Source organism: Lethenteron reissneri, chromosome 69 (assembly GCF_015708825.2).
Source record: "Lethenteron reissneri isolate LAM-NWPU_2019-01 chromosome 69, ASM1570882v1, whole genome shotgun sequence".
In the NCBI taxonomy this organism is placed as follows: domain Eukaryota; kingdom Metazoa; phylum Chordata; class Hyperoartia; order Petromyzontiformes; family Petromyzontidae; genus Lethenteron; species Lethenteron reissneri.
The window spans coordinates 2,335,665-2,336,259 of NC_083847.1; positions in this window are offsets into that span (position 1 = coordinate 2,335,665).

The following is a 595-nucleotide window of genomic DNA, read 5'->3' on the forward strand; positions in this document are numbered from 1 at the left end:
CTGCTGTATGAAGGCCTTTCCATCCGTGTCCAGCCCTCATGATGTTGTGATGCAACAATATTTACATTACCAGCATATGGGTTGATTTTCTGCACAGATATTTAACATCATCAATCATTGGAAGGACGTTATTAACCAAGTAAAGTCTTAACCAACTGTGATGTTTCCATCCTTCCTGCCTATGTCAACTGTTATTTACGACTCTCTGAGTACATCACCAGGTTAAATGTCGTTGAGGCGTCCCAGCCACAGGAGGATCCCCGCCACCTCCGGTGGCTGGGACCGTCTCACATTGGCATACTAATCTCTCACATTAACATTTACGTACAAACTCCGTCTCTAGCTCCACCCACTTACCCATGGGTTGAGCCCACCATAATCCTATATAAACTCTTGTGCACCAGCTTTTTCTCCTATGTCAGCAGTTCTCATGCTGTATGTATTTGACCTAATGACGGTTGATTTTGTTGCGATCAAAACGTCACGATCTATGAATTTAATATCTACGTGACTTTACCGAAAAAAACAAAGAGTATAATCACCTAATTCTCAGTTCATGAACACCATGTTGAAATTATTGGTACTAAATCATTAC